The sequence below is a fragment of the Rattus norvegicus genome, chromosome 2, assembly GCF_036323735.1.
Source record: "Rattus norvegicus strain BN/NHsdMcwi chromosome 2, GRCr8, whole genome shotgun sequence".
Classification (NCBI taxonomy): domain Eukaryota; kingdom Metazoa; phylum Chordata; class Mammalia; order Rodentia; family Muridae; genus Rattus; species Rattus norvegicus.
Genome location: NC_086020.1, coordinates 193,649,929 through 193,672,279, shown reverse-complemented (window position 1 = coordinate 193,672,279; position 22,351 = coordinate 193,649,929).

The window sequence follows — 22,351 nt, the reverse complement described above, 5'->3', positions numbered from 1 at the left end:
GTTCTAACACCAGCAAAGAAATGGTCCAGAAACAAGACAGATGAACTTGCCAGTGAGAGTATGGGCAAGCAGGCAAAAAGCAAAAGCTTCCTTCTTCCCTGTTATTTTATTTGGGCTTCCACCAGAAGGTGTGACCCAGATTTGGTATGGTTCTTCTAACCTCAAATGATTCGGAAGTAAGGTGAGTCTTCTACCTCAAATAATCCAACCAAAAAACAATACAACACAACACAAACAACCCAATCTCTCACAGGTATGCCCAACTGCTTGGTTTTTTTGTTAATTCCAGGCACAGTCAAACTGACAGGCAAGGACTCAAGTCACGCACAACTTTATTCCTTCTTACTCAGCCCAGGATACCAAACTCACAGGATGCTCACATTTGGGGTGGGCCTTCCCTCTTCAGTTAAGTCTCCCAGAAAATGTTCTCACCCATGTGCCCTGAAGTGTGTCTCTCAGGGGATTCCAAATCCATCAGCTCACGATGAAGGTTAGTCATTATCTGCATGGTGGCAGTTAGACGTAAGTAGTCATTTAAGCAGTTTTATTATCATATATTAGTGTCCAATTTATCATTGTCAATGGGAGGGGTTGTTAGTTTTAAATTAGGGTCTTATTCTAAATCAGGCTAGGTGGGGCTAGCAGAAGAGCTTTTTTAACATACAGCAAAAGGGAGAGGAGAAAGAGGAGGAAGTGAAGGAGAAGGTGGTGATGGTGGTGGGGGAGGAAGGAGAAAACACTTCTGCATGTTGAAAGGAACAGTGCTGCAGAAAGAATATCAGTGGTGCTGAGGACGCACTGGAGCACCGTGCTCCTGGCAGGTAAGAGAGGTGGAATCTGGGGTACAGAGCTGTCCTTGGCTGAGAGCATGGAGTAGGGCACTCTGTTTCAGGAAGGTTATGGGAGGGATAAGTGAACAGAGGTAGCAGGTCACTGGGGAGATGCCATGGGAAGAGCTGGTAGGCGTTCTTGTCTGGGAGCTTCAGTTTCTTGCAGTGACTGCCAGGGAGGTCACATGTGGAGAACAAGAATGGATGTGAGATCACTGGAACTTTGAAGAAAAAGAAGAGTGGAAAATAGTTATGGAAGGTTACTTACACACACACACACACACACACACACACACACACACACACACACACACACGCACACACACACAGTTCTCCTAAAGTGACATTATAGCTTTCCTTTTTGAGGTGGAGGTCCTGGGGTGCCTTGTTACTGTTTCAAACAATAGAATACAATAGAATATACAGTGCATATTTCCCAAGGCTAGAGCCTAGAAAATAACATAGTTTCTCTCTTTTTCTCCCTCCCTCCCTGCCTTCCTCTGTATCTCTCTTCTGTTTCTATGTGTCTCCTTTCTATTCATGTACCTGTCTCCCTTCCCTGCTCCTATCTCTCCCTCTGGCTCTCTCCCCTTTGCCTTTGAAGCTCTGAGTCAATGTGTTAAAAAAAACAACAACAAACAAACAAAAAAGTCAAACCAAACCAGAACAAAACACTGAGCTATTCTGATGTTACTGTGCTGGAGAAGTCACAAGGACAGACTGCCACATCACGTTGAGAAACATGAGTCACTGCATCAAGATTTCCCTGCACTCAGGTTTTTACTTCCCTTCAGTAGAATTATAGAAGGATAATTTTTGGATTCCACAAGAAAGTGAACCTTTTGTTGTTGTTTGAGACAGGGTCTAGCCTAGAACTCAGGGATCTGGCCACCCCTACTCCCTAAGTTAGAACTACAGGCATGGGCCACCATTCCCTGTGTAGAACTAATTTCTTAGGGATGCTGCAAGCTATTTTTCAAAGTAGCTGAGCCATTTCATGTACCCACCCTCACAGGAAGTTGGCATTGTGTGCGGCTCTGACAATGGCTCTCCTGCAGGTTAAGTAAACGCACCTCATTGTGACCTAACTTGCACCTCCCTATTGACTGAAGCTAAGCAGGTCTTCATGCACTTCCCGCTCATTCGCTTATCTTCTTTAACGGAATGTAGGCTCAAACCATTCGCACACTTTCAAATTGGGTTGTTTGTCTTCCTATTTGGAAGTTGAGAGCTTATTAATATGGGTACTTTTTTTTTCACCAAATGCTATTTAGAAATATCCTTCTCAAACATGGTTTGGTTCTTGCTCCAGCTTTCGTTGTGTGGCTTCTTGTTGGTTGGTTTGTTTCCCTCAGAGAGAGGATCTTGCTCTGTAGTCCAGCTCGGCTCTGAATTTGTGATCTTCCTTTTCAACCTTGAGCGTCCTCAGTGTATGTCACCACACCTGGGGTTCGTTTCCTCAATCGTGCCTTTTGAAGTATATAGAAGTTTTAATATGGATGAAACCTAATTTTTAAATATTTTCCTTTGCAAAGCATACATTTTCTTCCTACTTGGTTTTGTCAGAGCTAAAACAATCTTTGCCCAACCCAAGGTCACAAAGACTTTCTTCTTTGTGATATTTTAGAAGTTTAAACTCTTGAGTCTTTAGAATATTTTTATTAATTCTTTGAGAATTTCATAGAATACTTTTAATCATATTAACATCCATTTCCCACAGGTACACCCCACCTCTCTAACCTTCCAACTTCATGTCTTTTTTTCCCCAAATAGCCCAGTGAGTCCAGTCTGTGGTGCCTAAGAACTCCTGGGTGTGTGGTGTCCACCGCAGATAGGTTGACCTACAAGGAGCCACAACCTTAGAGAGGCTCTCCCTCCCTCCCTCCCTCCCAAGAAGCCATCAACTGTCTATATCTAGGGGTGGGAATTTGTAGTTCCTTCCTGCTCCATTGTAGGCTCGATCTTGTGCATGTTTTGTGCAGGCAACCACCATCGATCTTTGTTAGGTCATTGGTGCTGCAGTCCTGTCATGTATACAAGACACTTTCATCCTGGTCTTCCTCAAACTCTGGCTCTTAGGATTGTCTTGTACCCTTCATGCTGTGATCCCTGTGTGTGTGTGTGTGTGTGTGTGTGTGTGTGTGTGTGTCTAGGAAAGTGTATGTGATATAAATATCCCATTTTAACTTAGCACTTTGCACACACACACACCACTTTGCACTTTGGCCAGTTGTGAATTTCTGTGTTAACTGCCATCTACTGCACATTTGAGGTCAGAGAGCAGCACAAATCTATGGGTCTAGAGATTCAAATTTAGACGGCAGTTTGAAAGTATGTTAGTTTAGCAAAATAACAGTAGTGTGTTTACCTCTGGGGCCTATGAGCTTCCAGCCATGGATTCTTGGCCAGATTTATAGTATCAGCTGTTTCCTCCTATGGAGTGAGAACAGTGAGAAAGCAGTGGTTGCCACATAACATACAAACCCTCAATGCACCCATAGGTCTATCTTGCTATGTCAGATTTACCATAGCTCACAAGATTGACCTCTGGGTAAGACTGTTAATGGCTCTACCCCTCCTCTCCGTGCTCAGAAACCTGCATGGCGCCTTCCAATGCTATGAAATCTGTCGGGAAGGAAAGAAACTTCCAGGGTCTAAACCAGCTTTATTTCTCCAATGTCCTGTGAACAAACTATATGGTTTCTTTAGCAATGGAGTCTTACCATCAAGTGCTGGTGGGAAACCAAGAGCAAAGGTAATAGCTTCTATCATTTTGAGATTCTCTGGGACACCCTTGACAACTCAATTAGAGGTACTCCATGTCTGGCACTGGGCTTTTACTTGGAAGCCTACGGTTTCTAGAGAGCATTATCTCCAGTACATGTTAAGTCTAACTAAACTTTTTTTTTTGGAGAAATGGATTCTCTGTGTAGCCCTGGCTGTCCTAGAACTCACTCTGTAGACCAGGCTGGCCTCAGACACACATAGATCCACCTGCCTCTGCCTCCTGATAGCTGAGATTAAAGGCACGCTCTACCACTGCCCAGCTATTGAACTCTTTTGTATAAGAAATTTACACACACACACACACACACACACACACACAAATAGTAGGTTTCTATACAGCTTCTTCAAACATCATTAGAGTTAGTTATCTGTCCCCTACTCCTTCTTATCCTACACTGTCATCCCTCCCCCACTTAAACCTCTTCCCCCATTATCCTGTTTCCCTTCATATCATCTGCTCTACTGTTCTCTCTCTCTCTCTCTCTCTCTCTCTCTCTCTCTCTCTCTCTCTCTCTCTAACACACACACACACACACACACACACACACACACACACACACACACACAGGACTTTCCTTCTTCCTTCTAACCAAGGGTCCCTGTCGAGTTTCCTGACCTCTATGGGTTCCAAGTTTTACGCACGGCTCTGAAGAGCCACCGCTACGATGTGAATATGAGTGAGAGCATCTGAGATCTTGCTGAATCTGGGGACCTCACTCAGAGTCAGGTTTTCTAGTTCCATCCATTTACCTACGAATTTCATGATTTTATTTTCTTTTATACAAAAGTACCTGTGTATAGATACCAGTTTCTGTTGCCATACATCAGCTGACGGACACATAAGCTGTTTTCACTCCCAAGCTGTTGTGAATGAGCATGTGCTTCTGTTGTAATAAATAGAAACCCTTAGGTACAAGCCCAGTAGTAATATGGCTGAGTCATATGGTAGCTCTAGAATAGAATGTTGATTAAAAGTTAGAATTGGATATTCATTTTTGTCCTTTGTAAACATCTGCAATCCCAGTACTTGGGAGGCTGAGGTGGGAGGATTTTGAGTTCAAGGCCAGCCTGGGCTATGTATGGAGACCTTATCTTGTTCCTATCCTACAGTATATAACTGGGAGTAAGGGTAGCAACATGGTGGGGGAGTTTTTTTCTTTTTTTGAGAAGAAAATTTTGAGTCTATTACACTCGGGAGGTGTCGGCCTGGAGAAACTAATGCAATGGGTCTTTAAGGTGATTGGTGGTTGGGGTGAAGCACACAGCATGGGTGAATCCTGTGGCAGGGCTAGAGAGGTCCCTTATGTGACGTAAGGGAAATTATGGAAGGAACAAAAGCATCTTCCACTATGGAGTTAGGAAGAAGGGGATGATGCTGACACTTCTGAGCAGAGAGAGTCCATGGAAGATATCAAAGGAGGCCCAGCATTCAGAGAGCTGGAAGGCAAGTCCAGAGATAAAAGAGAGGTTTAAAGGTGGAAATATGGATGGGGAGAAATCCTGAGCCCATGGAAGGCATTCTGAATAGTGCCTTGGGAAGTAGGGACACATTGTTTATATAACGATGAGATTTTCTTCTTTTTTAAGGTGCGTTTGATTTGGTTTGTTGCTTGGCTGATTGGCTTCTCCATAGAGTCTTCGATCACTATTCTTGAAGGTCAACTTGACTACACCTGGAATTAACTAAAACCCAAGGGTCTAGGTTCACCAGAAAGAGATTTTTCTGAACTAAATCATTTGAAGTGGGAAGACCCACCTTTAATCCAGATCTTCTGAGTTGGGAAGAGCCATCTTTAATTTGGGCCACTATATAAAGGACATGGAAGAGGAAAGGTTTGCTCTTTGCCTGTTTGCTCTCACTCTTGTCCATTCCTTCACTGGCACAGAAACTACTTCTGTGGAATTCCGGTGCACATTGAAAACCAGCTGAGACATCCAGCCTCACAGACTGACAAACACTGGATTCTTGGAATTTTTGTTGGTAGACAGCCATTGTTGGACTAGCTGGACCACAGCCTATAAGCCTGTCTAGTAAATTATATGCATATTTTCATTATATATATATATATCCATTCTGTAAATTCTGTTCCTCTGAAGAACCCTGACTATTACAAGGTCTTACTATATAGTAAGGCTTCCCTCACACTTCTTCCCAGCTTCCCAATGCTGGGATCTCAGACACAAGCCACCACTCCCAGCTGATGATGCAATTTTCTTTAACAATGAGCATTAGCCTGTGGCATAGAAGTCAAATGGTTGACTTCACCCAGGGCCAGAGTGCTCGGTGGACGGATGCAAGATAATGGGGACAGGAGGTGAAGAGAGCACTGAGATAGCCTATCAGAATGGACCATGGGAAGAAAGGCTTGAGGCAGGCATTTGCCCTGGGGTTGAAATTGTGTGTGAGGGTAATGGAGGACAAGAGTAGGGTGCTGTGACCAGAAAGAAAGGAGGTTGGAGCTTTGGGACTGATGCACATCTAAACACGAGATCTGAGAGAAGCAGAGCAAAGTGAGTCATAAAGTAGCTGGGGTAGTTCGGGGTGGGGATGACAGACAAGAGAGGGTTTGCTCTGCTGTGGCATGTGCTGGACTTTTGTGCCATAGAGTATACATGAAGATACCTAAGAAGCTGTGCTGTCAGGGACCATCAAAGAAGAAGAGGTAGAAAGACTAAGAGAGCCAAAGGTCAGGATGGACCAGAGCAAGACAATTCCTCCGGACATGACAGCACGTGTGAACACACAGAAGTCTGTGCTTGACTGCACAGGACTAAGCTGGTCAGGATTCTAGTTTGGACTGGGAGGGGGCTCCTGGACACCGATCCTGAACTGAGAAGCTATGGACACATGATGGCTTCTGGAAAAGGAAGATTCAGTTTTCTCTAAGGGTGTGGCTCTTGATAGGTCAACTATGCACTAATGAATGACCCCACACCCAAAAGCATACAGGCGACACAAACTGGATTAATAGGTTATTAATTTTAAAAAAGACAAGGATTTGGAGGTTAGGGACCTGGGGGTCTGGGAGGAGTTAAAGGGAGGGGGCTGAGGATGACAATTATAAATACACTGTATAGATTCTCAAAAAAATTAATAAAGATTTTAAAAGTAAATAAATGAAAACAGAAACAAAGAAGCAAACAAGAAAACCAAACAAAGACCTAAGGAAAGGCAGGATTCTGGCCAAGTAAACAGCTTGTTGGAGGTGCTGGAGAGGAACTGAGAGGAAGAAAGTCAGGGGACCTTTGTCTTTGCAGCGGACTGCTCCAAAAGGAGTAAGTTGTCTGCTACGCTCATTAGTCATGAGAAAGTAGGGAGGGGGGAGGGAGCCCGCATTTTGTGCAGGCCTGCTTTGGGCTTGCTCTGTGCCAAGGGCTTTGTGTGCAAAGCATTAGCTCATATCTCTTCAAACAATCCACTTTATGGATGATAAACTTGAGATTCAAGAAAATGAGTAGGTTGCCCAAGGGCAGTTATAAAAGCAATGAGCCAGAATCCCAAATGTCCAAGGCTTTTACATCTTTCTGCTTGCCTGCAAGGATCTAAGATGCTGAAAGAGGCTTCAGCTGCCCATGCAAACATGGTGTCTGCAAGGTGCTACCTCTTATGTTCAGAGTTGAGTAGGGATCAAAGAAGTGCAGAGGCGTCAGCTGCTTACCAAACACGGCCTCCATGAGGTATTGTCTCCTATGTTCCTTGGCTCTCAAGGCTAATATGTAACTTTCGGAAATCTTCAAGCCGTGGTTTGTACTCCTTTTTCATTTCATTTGTCTGTTTGAGGCAGGGTTTCTCTGTGTATATAGCCTTGGCTGGCCTCGAACTTGATAGATAGAACAAACTGGCCTCAAACTCTAGACAATTCTCCTGCTTCTGCCTCCTGAGGGATGGGGTTACAAGCATGACTTGCATTCAAGGCCAGAAAGCAAACATGTGCTTTAGACAGCAAGTCCCCACACCCCCTCCTTTCTCAGCCATTTCTCCCCAGCCACATCATCTTCTCCTCCCAGCTTTTCCCTTGAAATCCCCCACCAGTTCAGGCCTTCTATAGCCTGGGAGAAACTAGGACCATGAGGCCTCCCACTGGGCAGGGGATCTTGGGAGTTTAGAAATACACACCTATTGATAGATGATGTCACAATGTGTTCTCTTTGTTTTCTAGACTAAGAAACCGAGGCTGGGGATGGTGGGCAGGAACCTAAGCACAGCCTTGCACTGCCTGTGAGGAAAATCAGCATCAAATTCCACCTTGAACTTCTACCTTGAACTTGTGGGGCTGACACTGTATAATTTACTGTTTGTTTTTGTCTGCTCCAGGTTACTCCTGTTCTGTTCCCTGGCTGTTTCTGTTCAGTGGGAGTGGCTTGCCTTGGCCTCGGGTGTCTACGTGTAATTATTCCGCCACTGGCCCCCTTAATTACGTGGCTGTTGTCTTTGAGTTCCTGGGTTCCACGTGTCATTATCATTTATTCTGAGCTTCCTCCGTCCCCTCTGGGAAGGAAAGCGAAGCACAAATGACAATAGCTGTTTCACATCTATGGCTGCTGCATCCTCAGCTGGGTCCCAAGCACTCTGAAGACGCCTGTGTGACCTTAGCCTTCCCCTTCTTACAGCCCCCAACACTTAAGGGAGTACTTAGAGGGGCTCCACAAACTAACTAACTGATGAAGTTGTCCCAATAAAAGGCCCTTAAAGTCACTATGCAGAGGCAAGTCATTGGAAAGGCCTGTGGATGGGAGTGTGGGACTTTCGAGAGCTGCAGGTGGGGGCTGGAGAGAAGGTTCCACTCTTTAGAGAACTGCTTGCTCTAGAGGACACAGGTTCTGTTTCTAGCACCCGCATAGTGGTTCACAACCATCTATAACTCCAGTTGCAGGAGATCCAATGCTCCAGTCCTGGCCTCCAAGGGCACCAGGTATGCACAGAAGTATACATACATACATACATACATACATACATACATACATGCATACATATATACAAGATACTTATACTCATAAAATAAAAAATTTAAAAACAGGGCTGGAGAGATGGCTCAGTGGTTAGGAGCACTGACTGCTCTTCCAGAGGTCCTGAGTTCAAATCCCAGCATCCACATGGTGGCTCACAACCATCTATAATGGGATCCAATGCCCTATTCTGACCTGCAGACAAACATCCAGGCAGACCACTGTATGCATAATAAATAAATAAATAAATAAATAAATAAATAAATCTATCTTTAAAATAATTTAAAAACATATACATGTATGGCTGTAGGCAGCAGAGGTGGAACTGGTTTGAGGAGTCGCTCAGGGAGGCAGAGCAGAACCTCTTCTTACTAAGCCACACACAGGCTGCCTTGAGCCTCCTGTGCCAACCGGTGGTCTCTCTGAATCAGTCAGATTGCATCACAGATTGGTTCGAGTTCGCAGCATCAGCCGACGTGACAGTAAATTTTCCACTTACTCAGTAACAAATGAGTAATTGGGACCTGATCATTATTCCCCGCTCACTATGCACATGTCAAATATTTAGAGAAACCACACAGCATTAAGTTTACAGCTGGTAATAGGAGACCATTAGCTCCCCTTGGTCGTCCTTTCTCCCTCTGGCAGAGTCACTCAACCCTGAAGGAGACCAGCTGAAGACATTCTCTGTGGGCCGGGGATCCCATTGCCTTCCCACAGCAGCCACTCGGAAGCTCCCTGGAAAGCTTTCAGTCCTCTTTTGCCTACCTAGTTTTCCCACTTCTGAACACCTACACCTCTTCAAGTCTCCACACACACAGAAAATAAGGTCTTGTGGTTTGAAGACCCAAAACAGGAAAATTCCACAAATCTCCCCAGCCCGGTGTGCGATGCTACTACACAGTGAGACAGTGTAACTGATGGTGGGGATGCCTGGTGTTTGGTGTGCTAGGTCATATAGTCCAGTTGGCCTTGGGATTGTCGAGCCCTGCTCTATGCCCTGCAGGACAAGCCAGGAGCCACATGGCCCAGGCTGAAGAGCTTATCCCTTGTCCTCATGTGCTTGCCAGACACCCAGCTGCTCACACCTTGTGGCACTTGTGTGTGTGGGGGGGTGTCATTATGGTTTATATTGCTAATATGATTAAACACCCACGTCGTGTCCTCTGAAAAGCCCAGGGTGAGAATAAAATGGACCAAGACCAGGGCGTACTAACTGGTTCTCAATTCAAAAACGTATTTCAATAAAATCATAGGGAAACAACTTTACTGTAGCCTCATGTAGATCGCACCTAATCTTGGCAGACTACCCTTATGATACATTCCCCCCCGACCAGTTTCCTTTTTGATAATTCCAAAACCCAACACATTTTAAATTACAGAGACTGTCTTAAGTACATTGTGATTTATTAGGGAAACAATCCTGTGGTTATTCTCCTCTATCTGTTTCTGCTACTGAGTCGTAAAGTCTATAGTTTCTTGGACAGATTTTCATAAATCTTGATTTATATGTAGCCATATAATTCCGATTACACTTGTATTTCTTATTGTAAGTGAAAGCTTTCAATTTTTAAAGTACTGGCTGGACTCACCTGATTTTGGGGGGTGGGTGAGTGAGCTCTCACCCGAAATAGCTTTGATTTACAACTACTCCAGCAGTTGGAGCTCTAAAAGCCAGTTTATGGGTCTGGATTTGAGAATTTGCACCTTTTAATTAGGTTTATAAATCCCCCTGCCTTGTCTTCCATTACGATTATGTCCGCTCAACCTTGCTTTCCTGAATTGAAAAAAAAAAAAAAGAATATGCCTGACTAACAGTAAATCTGCCCTTGGAGAGTTATCCGGTAGCTGTGGTCTTATCAAAATTAGTTAGAAATCAATGTTTCAAATACTCTCTTAAGTAGTTAAAAGAAACTTAGCTAAGAACTTTCTCCTTTGTGTCCAGTTAGATTTACTTTAGGAAACATGGTATCATAATAGGCTGCCAAAAAGAATTTAAAACTTGTGGTGCACCCCAAAGAGAGGAACTATGTTGCAGAAGGATCTGCGATGCTATAGGAGAGAAGACTCAGTATCCTGGTAGTATTTCATACCTATCAGTTCAGAGTTCTAGAAGTTTCTCTGAGCAGGTCTCCATTTTAACCTCCTTAAGGTCAGAAGGAGATGCTTTTTAAAGTTTTGGTTTTCAGGAATATTGCCTTATAAAAGCCATAGGATGTCAGCACCACCTAGAACTTCTACAAAATAAGCCCCAGCTTGTCATGGGAACCTCTGAGAGCCACCTGGCATCGGGCAGGATTAGCAGCTGACACGCTGAGAGACAGCTGCAGAAGAGCCAGGCTCCCTTCTGAGAAAATGGACAGCTTTAGTGTTTATAGGGAAGAAAAGATTCACAGGAATAACTTTACATCCTCAAATAATCTTCTATTTGCTTCCAGGAGTTCTGTGAGGAGGAGGAATGGAGACAGGGTTCTTCCTCCTTCCCACGGTCCCATCCCATGAGCCAGCTTTTCGACCTCTAGCAAAAGGACAGGTTTTTTTCAAGGTCAGGAGAAATTGTTCTCAGCACAAGAATGGCTCATGAGCAAAGACAACAGCATTTCTAAGACCTGGTAGGATAAAGGGTTAATAGTGATGTAAAACGTCATTGAACAGTCCATTATGGTCAAAGAGAATGACACGAAGCCTACCACCCAGTTCACAGAGGCATACCAAACCTTCAGTCTATAAAATTATTGATCCTTCGGGTCAAGTCATATTGGTTTTAGTTTAAGAGAGTCTGTGGTAGACAATGCCAAGAGCCTAGTTACAGAGAAGTTTGGCCAGCAGCTACAGAATGCCTACAGCATCTCTGGAGGGTGTGTGGTCCAGCACAGCCAGCAAGTGAATGAAAGCAGTGTTTGGAGAGCATCAGAAGGAAGAAGGCAGTTTCTGTTACCCAAGACCTACCATGCCAAGTACATTATACATGTTTACATCACTCATATTCCAAGCATGAGTGGGATTTGCTCCCCCCCAAAAAATGACCAACAAAAAAAAAGGAAAAATGAAAGGTCTTTACAGCCCATCTGCAGTGGTTTGAATATGCTTGGTCCAAGGAGGTGTGGCCCTGTTAGAATAGGTGTGGCCTTGTGATGAAGTGTGTCACTGTAGGAGCGGACTTTGAAGCCCTATGCTCAAATTCCACGCAGAGCAGAAGAAAGAGCCTCTTCTTGGCTGCCTATAGAAGATAGTTATCTCCTGGCTGCCTTCAGATCAAGAGGTAGACCTCTCAGCTCCTCCAGCACTATGTCTGCTTGGACACCCCCTTACCTCCCACGTAATGATGATGGACTGAACCTCTGAAACTGTAAGCCCCAATTAAACACTTTCCTTGTAAGAGTTGCCATGGTCATGTTGTCTCTTCACAGCAGTGGAAACCCTGACTAGGACACCATCTGAGGAGTTTAAGATGTCCTATGTAAACTGGTTACTGTGATCTCCATCCAGTCTTGCTCATAGCTGGGTCCCCGAGCTCACACACAGCCTCGCATATAGTAAGTGCTCAACAAATATTTTAAATTAAGGTGTTTCTAACTCATTCCTCCTTCAGAAAAAGGAAACTCTACATTTCATTACGTAATTCCATAATCATTAAACATCCTAACGAAGGCTAAACTTTTGAAAGTGTTAATTTTGAATAATGTTTTCAAGTTACAGATTTTTCACTCTTTGATAGTTCTTCTAAGGGCCATGCTTGAAAATGATTGCATTGGAAGTGGCCAAGGCTGAGTGGAAGATTATGTGGAAATAACCACATATTCATACATGATCTCTACATAGAGATATCTCTACAGAGAGAGATATTGTATATCTATTAACATAGCCAAGGTGCAATGGTGAGATATGTCTGCAATAAACAGTGTGATGCCCACAACAGAATGTTCTACGGTAAGCACCCGTGATAGCCAATCATGATCAACTGGACAGGATTGAGAGAGGGGATACATGGTAAAGTGCACTGTTGGGTCTTTCTGGGAGGGAGTTTTGGGAAACAAACCAGCAGCGCTCTAACATAAGGGATGAAGTAACCCTTTTGAAGGATTCACGATAGGAGGACATCATGGGAGGGAGGGAAAGCAGGAGGTGAGGCCTAATTAGTAGAAGCAGATCAACCAGTCTGTCCTTAGGAGCTCTATCTTTCCTGCTTCCTCCTTGTATCCCTGTGTCCCCTGGCCACCATGATGTAAACCACTCTGTTCTACCATGGTGGATTGGCACCTCTGAAGCCAGGACACAAAACACCTAATCTCCCCCCTCCCCTCTCTCCCTAGGCGTTGGGGTCACATAATTGCAAATGTCATAGACTCTGACCCCCGACACTACCAAGGGCATTGGGAATGCTGTGGGACATAGCGAACACTGTGGTTTGGGTATTTTTAGAGCATGACTCAAAGCCGAATGTGTATCCCCGCTATGGAAATTCACGTGCAGCACATGCGACTGAGTGCTGTGTTAGTCACGGTTATTCTGGATAGGGGAACTGTTAGCGAAACTAGTTCTTCATGCTTGTAGGCATTTTCTATTATTCTATTATTTTTACAACACATACATATTATTTACTTAATCTCAACAGTTTTTTTTAAAGTCATACAAGGTGACACATCTAAGAAAGGAGAATCACAAGTTCAAACCCCGTCTGGAAGGCATAAACCCTCAGTTAAGAAGGTAATAATGCACTATGGCTGGGGAGATGGCGCGGTTGCTAACATACTTGCAGTGTAAGCACAAAGAACAGAGCTCGGATCTACAGAATCCATAGGAAAGTCAGGCACGGCAGCTGCCCATAATCCCCAGAGCAAAGTGGCTGCTCAGACTGGCAGTATCGGTGATTCTGGGTTCAACTGGAGATCCTGCCTCACTGGAAAAGGTGGAGAGCAACCAAGAAAGGTTTCTAATAGAATCTCAGGCTTTACATGTACATGTACACACATATGTGTGTGTGTACCTCAACACATACATGTGCCCTCCATACATGAGCAAACATGCACAAGCAGACATACATAGAGATAAAAGAAATGAAAAGAAGGAGAAACTATTTGATGATAGATTAATAGAGACACAAAATATGGAATGGGTTTCTCCATATACCACAGTCTTTCCCAGGGAAACTACATATTTGTATATCAGAGAGAATAATTTTTCCTCTTTTTAATATCTTACATTTACTGTGGTATATGTATGTGTGTGGTGTGTGCATATGTGTGTGACTATGTGTGTGTTGTGTGTGTATTGTTGCATATGTGTTTGTGTGTGTATGTGGGGGGGTGTTTGTGTGTGTATATGTATGTATGTGTGTGGTGTGTGTTTGTGTGTGGATATGTATGTATCTGTGTGGGGTGTGTTTGTGTGTATATGTAGTATGTGTGTGATGCATGTGTGTTTGTGTGTTGTGTGTAGTGTTTGTGTGATGTGTGTGTTTGTGAGTAATGTGTGTGTGTATGGCATGTGTGTGGTATGTTTATTTATATATGTGTGTGTCAGCCCCTGTCTGTGTATGTGCGCGTTCGTGTATGGAGTCAGAGGCATCTGTATGAGTCGGTTCTTACATATCCACCTCTCAGTCCCAGAAAGTAACATTTTTTATTAAATAATTTTAAGAGCTTTTGCCCCCTGCTTAAGTTCGTAGTGAGATACTTGGCTGAATGTCCTCCAACCATAATGGCCTTTGCCACGTTCAGAGCAGCTGTAACTACTGTCAAGAACCTCTCAAGAGGGATCCTGTGGACACCCTCTCCTGGCAGGACTGGAGAGCCATCAGATTTTCACATGAGTTTCCAGCCACGCTTCCTACACCTCCCCCCAGCTGTATGCGAGTCTGCCTGAGCTGTGTGTAGCTTCCTGGTCTCAGGAGATGGTAAAGTGTATAGACTGCAGGAAGTTAACTGAAGGGGAAAGTCCATCCGCTCATCTATGGGAGGCGAGGACCCATGCTGGCTGAGACTTTCCATGGTGTGGCTGTCAGAAGGTCACCCATGTCCTGTAAGTGGACCACCACCACCCCCCCCCGCCCATGCTCTGCACATGAACCCAATAAGCTCAGTGATTAGCCAGTCAGGCTTTGATGGATCACACCTTGGTCTATTCTTGGTGCTCTCTTTGGGGTGATTGGGTATTTGTTTGAGTCTCCCCAAGAGAAAGTGCACACAATGTCAATGTTAACCTAGGCTATGCTGCTCTAAATCTGACCTTCGCATCCTGTGGGGAAAGTTTCAACAGTAAATAAAGCATCCTGCAAAAATATCCCCACTAGCTCACACATCCCTCACTGCACAGAGCTGCAGTGGGAATGTTGGGAGGCCCGTTTCACTCTGTGGTCTTTTTACACGAGTCTGTAGATGGGAACTTGAAAAGCTAGCTATTTATGTCTTCCCCAGTGCTCGCATTTAGTGTGCCAAGAGGACTTCTGTGTAAAGGCAGGCTCAGCTCAGGTGACAACTAATCAAGTCATGAAACCTGGCTCAGCGGGCAGCTGGAGTCTGCCTGGGGGACAGTCTGTCTCCACCACATTCTGCTCAGTTCAGAGTGCCTAGGGCTGGAAACTGTTAGAAAGGTCCCACCGGCCTTTACTCCAACCTCTCAGACCTGAATGACACATTCTTTGTGGAGAGGAAGCCACAGAGGACCACACGAGGAAGGGAAGAGCTGAGTGTTACATCTGGAAGAAATGCACTTTATAACTGCCCTACTGGTCCATGCGTAAGAAGCTTGGAAATGGTCTCTCCATCCTGACATGGAATGAGCAAGCAGAGGGCTGGGTGACTCGCTTGGTAAGGCAAAGGTTTGCTATACAAGCATGAAGTCAGAGTCCCAGCACTCACAGAAAAAGCCAAGCACAGTGGCCACCAGTTATATTCCCAGTGCTGAGGGAGCAGAGACTGGTGGGTCCCTAGAGATGGCTGGCCAGTCAGCCCAGTCCAATTGGTGAGAGACCACATCCAGAATAAGGTGAAGAATGACTGGGGAAAACACACACACACACACACACACACACATCAAACACACACACTCACACACACTCACACACACACACACTCACAACACGTACACACACATACACACACACATCAAACACACAGAGACACACACACTCACACACACGCACACACACACATCAAACACACAGAGACACACACACTCAAACATCAAACACACACACTCACACTCGCACACACATACACACACTCACACACGTACACACACATACACACACACATCAAACACACACACACTCACACACATACACACACATACACACACATCAAACACACAGAGATACACACTCACACACATGCACACACACATCAAACACACACTCACACACACTCACACTCGCACACACACATACACACAGAGACACAAACACACAGAGACACACACTCACACACACACACATCAAACACACAGAGACACACACATCAAACACACACTCACTCACACACACTCACACTCGCACGCACGCACACACACAGAGAGAGAAAGAGAGAGAGAGAGAGAGAGAGAGAGAGAGAGAGAATAAACTAAACAATCAACTGCCCTTTTTATACTCACAAGGAAATGAGGCCACCGTGCAAACTATTCCTCTAAAGTAAGAGAGGCAGGTGGGTCTTAACACAGAGAAGCAAACAGTACTGAGCACCAGACCCCTCCAGACCCCTCCAGCAGCCGATCTGGGTGACCGAAACCTGACCTGTCTTTGACAGATTCCCGGAAGCCCAGTAGCTACTTGGAATGAAGGACTCCAGGGAACATAGACATGGGGGACCTGTGCTTTTGTGAACTCAACCCAGTTCTCACCATTGACACAAAAGAAATTCTCCGTGTGTTTCTGACAATTGAAAGGGGAAGGAAACTCATTTGGAAACATTCCAAAGTGCTCTCTTAATGTGGTCTGCTCTCGGGGGAAACTAGTTAACCAGAACCCAACTGTCTGGAGTCTCATCAAAAACCAACTGGCTTGAGGGGCTAGAAATACTCAAGTCTAGCCCTGTTAGCCTTCCTATTGAACTGAGGCTCAAGAACAAAATGCACAAGAGACATCTCAGGGCTCTAAAAGACAGAGAGCTACCCCCCAAGAAGACTGTGGGATTAACTGGGAAGAGAGTGGTGTTACTGAGGATGGGACCCAAAGAGTTGTGAAACTACTCCACCCCATACACCCCAACCTCTTATGGGTCTACAGGACGTGTCTGTCACACCTTACCACCTCCTTCTTAAGTCTGACTATTATACCACATCCAGCTATCAAGCAATAATTACAAGACACAAGTCAAAAAATATGTAGTTTTAGGCACATAGATGAAGGAAGCCCCGGCAGAAGCCATATCTATAATCCCATCACCCAGGAGTGATAGTAGGGGAGTGTGGTGGTTTGACTAGGTATGGCCGCCATAGACTCACGTGTTTGAGTGCTTAGGAGTGGCACTATTGGGAGGTGTAGCCTTGTGGGAATAGGTGTTACTTTGTTGGAAGAAGTGCGTCGCTGTGGAGGCAGGTTTTGAGGTCTCATAGAAGCTCAAACACCTAATGTGACAGTCTCCTGCTGCTGCCTGCAGATCAAGATGTAGAACCCTCAGCTCCTTCTCCAGCACCATGTTTTCCTGGATGCTGCCATGCTTCCTGCCATAATGATAGTGGACTGAAACTCTGAAACTGTAAGCCAGCCCCAATTAAGTGTTTTTTAAATAGGAGTTGCCATAGTCACTGTGTCTCTTCACAGCAACAGACCCCAAACTAAGACAGAGAATAAGAAGTTCAAAGTTATCCTTGGCCTCGTGTGAGATTTTTGAGGCCAGCCTAGGCCACATGAGACCTTGTCTCAAAGATGTTTTTAAAAGAACATAGTTTTAAGAGGGCCAGTAAACCTCAACACCAGACATGGAGGGAGGCTGGAATCATCAGTCAGGGATTACTAAATGGCTTTGACTAAGATTCCAACGCTCTGGTCTAGAGGGTAAAGTGGACCACCTGCATGAGAAGCCACAGACCAACAACACTAGAGCCAAAGTGAAGCCCTTGATGGTCAGCCCTTCAGTGGATGGACACAGTGAAGTAAAGTGTCCTCGAGCCTGAGTGAATCTCAGCAGAATCCAAACCGAAACACAAAGAGAACAAAGGACAAGGTGACCAGGGAGGGAATGGCATCTGCGTAATGGGAAGACCAGAAAGCCAAGAACAGGGAAGACAGGGAAAGCGTCTGAGGCAAGAGTGGCTCAGACTCCCCCCCACCCCCACCCCTAATCATTGTCAGAAAGCAAACTCCAGTTCTGGGAAACTCAGAAAACATCAAGCAGGAGAAACGCAAAAACGAGAAGTAAGCAAGCAAACACCGCACTTAGGCTTATCATTTTCAAAGAACAGAGAATCAAAGATGGAGGAAGGATATTGAAAGGAGAGGGGGAACAGCATGCACTCAGGATCAAAGCTAGGAGACATCCGAGTCTTCAGAGACTCCATAAACAAAAGGACGGCAGGACGGGCTTAATGCATAGAGAAAAGACGGGTACCATCAACCTACTGCTCTCTACCCTGTGAAACGTAAGTAATTCTCTTCAGAAAAGGAACAGGAAATAATTTCTCAGGCAAACAGAAACATGGGAAATGTGTTGTCAGATCTGCCTTGCACCAGACACTAAGAGTTCTTCAGAGAGAAGAAAATGGTGCAGAGAAGAAACTCAGATCTACATGAGCATCGAGGACAAGATACACACAAGATAAGTTCTCAGTCTGAATTGTCTTAACAAACCGAAGTTTACTCAAATGTTAATAGCAGCACTGCAGTCAATGGCTGCTACTTCACTATTCAATATGCATAAGCAATGCATGTATACATACACACATTACATATACATATATACATGCACGTGCACATGCACATACACATGCACGTGCACATGCACATACACATGCACATATACATATACTTGTGTATGTGCACAATGACTCAAGTACCGGAGAAAGCCTCATGACCTGTAATACCAAAACTCAGGAAGTGAGTGTAGGAGAGAATTCAGAGTTTAAGGCTAGTCTCAGGTTCACAGCGAAGCCCTGTCTGGAAACGATAAAGGCTAAAGATATTGCTCACCATTATGAATGTTTGCCCAGCACTACAAGGTCCTAGATCAATGATAGTACTGCAGATAGATGATAGATAGATAGATAGATAGATAGATAGATAGATAGATAGATAGATAGATAGATAGATAGATGGATAATAGCAAAAAGATAACTTATGGATAAGAAGTATATGTTTCAAAGGAAATGAATGTTAGGTAGGCTTTAATACAAATGTGCCCAACCTGAGGGTGAAATAACATGAGGCGAAACCCAGTAGACTGCAAGAAGAAATAGATGCACCCAATGGAATGAGTAGCGATTTCAACCTCTTCTATTGAGAAATGGGCAGATCAGGCAAGGCAGAAAGTGAGAAAGGGCAGAGTTGAGCTCACTGAGAATTCGTTAACCAATGTGGACAGGTGCTCTAGGCTTCTTTTGTAAGAGCAGAATCCATGTGCTTCTCACACTCATCTGCAATGAATGACCACATTGTGAGCATGGCTTAACGTGTGTAACTTACATATCTACATAGTAATAATACATGACTTAGCAAATCTAAGGGTAGAAAGTGTGCTCTCAGACCATAGCAAAATTAACACTCGATAACATGAAAATAGAGAGATTGCTCAGTGGGTAAAGCACTGCCTTGGTTCCCAGTGTCCAGGGAAAGCTGGGTGTGGTGGCTCACACCTGTACCTAGCACTGGGGAGACAAATAGGACCCCAGACAGTCCAGCAAAACACAGCAAGCCCCAGGGTCAGTGTTAGACCCTGGCCGAGCACACTCACCTATACACAGTCAGCTTCTAAACACACTTAGTCGGTAAATCCACAACAGAAAGATAGCTAGACAAAACTCCAAATACAGACACTGGGCATCACAAGGTGGTTTCCCAAGGTTAGGCCCAACCATCACACCTGAGATGCCCCCCCCCGGGATTTCCCAAAATGAGGAAAACTCAACTGCATGGTTTATGGTGGTGGAGGGCTACATTAGAGATCACCCCAAAAATAATATTAATTTTTTGAAAGAATCCCCCAACACTATGAATTGTATGCCCACAAGTATGTTAACCTACATGAAATAGACCAATTTCTTGAAAAATAAATCTGCTAAAATTAAATCAAGAATAAGAACAAATCCACTATCTGGACTTTTCAGTACTGAGGGCTGAACTCAGAAACCCACATCCCAGACAGGAACTCTTCTGCTGAGCTGTGTCCCCAGCCCAACAACTCTTTAAAATCGGTTTTAAACACACACACACACACACACACACACACACACACACACACCCCAGTCAGCCCCACTTCTGCCAGGATTACTTCATCTCTGGCAATAATATGATTAGATGATGACGATGATGATGGTGGTGCTGGTGGAGGTGGTGGTGGTGGTGGTGAGTTCAAATCCCAGCAACCACATGGTGGCTCACAACCATCTACAATGGAATCTGATGCCTTCTCCTGTCATGCAGGCACACATGCAAATAGAGCGCTCATATAAATAAATGAATAAATAAATCCTTTTATAAAAACCACAAAGTACAGCTCCATTTTCAAAACAATCGTGGATGTGGGTCAGGACACACATGGACACAAAAGGCTGAGAGGGTTTATTTACCGAGACCCATTATGCAGGCTCCTGGATGAAGGGCAGGGGTTTCATTTTCTTCTGTAAATGTTTCATATTGGCCTGTGCTTGAAAATAACAACAACACTCAGCAGGCACTGCTTTAAAATCGGGAGGAAAAAGGCAGATTCTGGGGAGTCTACCCTACCACAGTGTCGAGTATGGAATGACCTGTCTGTCCCGTGTAGTTCCAGGCCATCTCCTTCCCTGTACCTCCCAGGGGCTCCTCTGTGATATAAATTACAGCTGACCATAACTGACCCAGCCAGTGTAGGAGTATTGATTTCAGATAGCGGTCAAATCTAACAGCCGGCACTCGTCATGTAGGTTTATGTGTCTCTGAAAACTGCTGGGATCGCCAAGCGACCTCCCATCAGTGAAACCCTGAGAACTGCTGCCTCAGGTCCCGACAGCAAGGCTCCGTGCCCTGGCCTTGCCCTCGGAGAATCAAATCGACCAGGCCATCACTACGTCAGGATGAGAACAGCAAGCCTGAAGCAGCAGCAGAGACAAGTCAGCCATGGAGATACCCTGGCTGGGGCTGGAGGGTAAAGCCTCCTCTCATGAAACCTAGGCTGGGTGGGGACAGTTATGTGTCAGTACTAAGTAGCCACCTCGTCATGCTTCCTGGTTTAATGACCAATGTGGAATTGGGGTGGGGTAGAAATACCAGGTACTGTGTTTTAGAGACAGAGTGTACTGGCCCAGACGCAGAAGCAGCATGGGCTGTGGGAAGCGGAGGGAAGATGAACTTTTGCGGGCAGGATACTGACTGAGCAAAGTCTAAATTCTCTTACTTCAAATCTCTTGTCTCCTCAAAATAGTATTAGTATATCTTTAAAAACTAGGAATCCCGACACGGTAGCCATGCGAGCACTCTGGAGGCTAAGGCAGGTTTGTAGGTGTTCATGGGCATGTGCGTGCACACACACTTACCTGACATAATAAAGAGTTCGGGAGACAACATGAAATTATAAAATGTCTAGCCAGCACATGGCACACGGGAGAGGTTTAATTAATGTCTCCCCTTTTATCAAGGGCTATTTAATAGTCATAAGCAAGAAGAAGAGGGACAGTCTATTGTGATCCCCTAAGCGCCCGATACTGTCCTGCATGCATGTCCTCACATCTCTGTGTAGGCAGCCATTGCTCAAGTGACGCCTATGGGCCCTAAGGGGCTTGTCGGGGACCATGGCAACCTGTGACAGAGCAGGGTTTGTGTTCAAGTTCACCTGCTTCGAGAGCTCATCTCTGCGAGCCATGTGATTCTCAATAGGAGGAGTCTGGGATTCTTTCATTTCCTGGGGGATAGATGTCACCCGTCTAAATCAGTGTGGTCAAAGTTCAGTCTTACCTCCATCATGGAGAGCTCTCCAGCTGGGGACTAGAGCTGAGCAAATCATACAGTACTAAGAGGAGCTCACACGAGTTGAGGGGGCACGGTGCCACTTTGTATCATAGACTATATACTATACTATATATACTGTATACCATATACCATATGCTATATACTATATTAACTGTATAATATAGATTATTGTATTACCTTTGCAACTTGAGGACAAAATGGTTTATTTCAGCTTATGGCTTCCAACATGAAGAGAAGTCAGAGCAGGAATCCAAGGCAGGGACCTGAAGGCAGGAACCAAACCAGAGGCTATGGAGAGGTGCTGCTTACTGCCTTGCTCCCTATGGCTTGCTCAGCCTGCGTTTTCATACACTGAGGGCCACCTGTCCAGAGCTACACTACTACAATAAGCTGGGACTCTCATGTAATCATTAATCAAGAAAATGTCCCACAGACATGCCTACAGGCCATCCAATGGAAGCATTTTCTCAGCTGAGGTTTCCTCATCCCAGATAGGTCTAGATTTGTTTCAATTTGACAAAAAGCAGCCAGCATCGCACATGCAGCCCAAAGGCCAAGGCTTAGACATACCTGCCTAGATAGTCCCTATTCACCAGGCTGAGGAGGAAGGCCTCCAGAAGCCAGATCTCTTCACGTCTCCTGAGGCTGGAGATAGTGGGAGAGGAAGCGCCTGACCCTGATCACGTGGCCA